Here is a 1462-nt window from a genome sequence, read left to right as displayed (position 1 = left end):
CCACACACACAGCTTTGAATGGACCTCAAGACACAAAATAAAACACTGGGAAGTGGAGAATATGGGACCTTTAAAGAAATGCAATTAAGATGGTACATGTTCTGACAGAAAATTGGACATGACCAACATTCCCGCTCGATAGTTAGATAATGAGAATTTCTCCTCACAGACTTTCATCATCAGACTCCAGCTGCCTCGCTACACAGCTGCAGTGGTGCTGTTCATTTATTACTGGGATCGTGACCGGTGGAGATAATCTGACGTCGCCGTTTGAGATGGAGGCTTTTCACAGAGGCTTAGGAATTTGAATAGGGCGATGAGGTCACTGGCAGAGGGATTTGACAACAGCTCCTCTGGATCCATTACCTTTCATTTGAACAAAGACGCTCTTAGAGCTCAAGATTGGTTTGGGAGAAGCGAGCGCTGTTCCTGCGCCTTTATTTTCACCAAGCCTTCAGGTTACTGTCATTTTCTAAAACTGTCCGATGAATCTCTGTTGTGATCGATCGACTCTGTTGATCCCTGTGGGGGGAAATTTGTTTTTTTTCACCTACCCCCCCTCCTCCGCAGGGAGGTCAGAGGCCACAGAGCTGGTAGGGATTCAATGTCTTGCTAAACGACACTTCAGTAGTGGTAGTTGCTTGAAGTCATAGGGGAATCGAACCTGGGACATTCCGGGTACAGAGTAGCCTCTCTAACCAGTAGGCCTCCCTGCTGCCCCTTTCGTGATAGACTGCATTGGTTTTACATTTATATTTACATTTTAAGTATGTAGCTGATTTATCCAGAGTGTCTTACGATGAGTGGAACAGTATAATGAGTTTCAATTCCTCGATCAACATTACAAGCAGCTAATAGTAAGGAGCGGAAAGGTCAGGGCCTTATGCTGCGTTCCTGTCATATGTCAGTTACCATAATTGTTAGCTTCTGAATGGGAAAACATTTTCAGAGTCATTCCTATGTTCCCAGGGTCCTATGTTCCCCAGTTCTAGGGTTAGGGTTAGGGTTAGAGACCTTCAAAATCAAATAAAATGATAACCATTGGTTTTGTTGTGTTTATATAGCTGTTTTGAAGCCTTGTTCCAATAAAAAAAACTGGATAATATTTATGAAATATTTGAACTTGAAACGGGTCAAATTTGACCCGAACACAATAGGAGGGTTAATGTGTGTTAACAGAATATTGAACTGGGGAACATAGGACCCTGGGAACGTAGATACACTCCCAAATTTTCCCGTCAACCTCCGAGTGGAAACTTCAATTAGGAAATATGGGAACTTCGTGAAGGCCCCGATGTCTCCGCCCTGACAGTAAAAAACATGGAAATGTGTTAATGCAGCAACAAACATTGGTCGGCTACAATACAATTTACAATATCAGTTTAAACTTAAAATTACCATTTTCAATTTCTTCACGCCTCCAAGTCATTCAGAACAAGGTAGTAATATTAGTAGTAGTAGT

Source organism: Centroberyx affinis, unplaced genomic scaffold (genome assembly GCF_046629955.1).
Source record: "Centroberyx affinis isolate AG114_WGS23_722 - 3 ecotype Tasmania unplaced genomic scaffold, CSIRO-AGI_Caff_v1 ptg000115l_1, whole genome shotgun sequence".
Lineage (NCBI taxonomy): Eukaryota > Metazoa > Chordata > Actinopteri > Beryciformes > Berycidae > Centroberyx > Centroberyx affinis.
The sequence above is the reverse complement of the archived record's forward strand: the minus strand, read 5'-3'. Positions refer to the sequence as shown.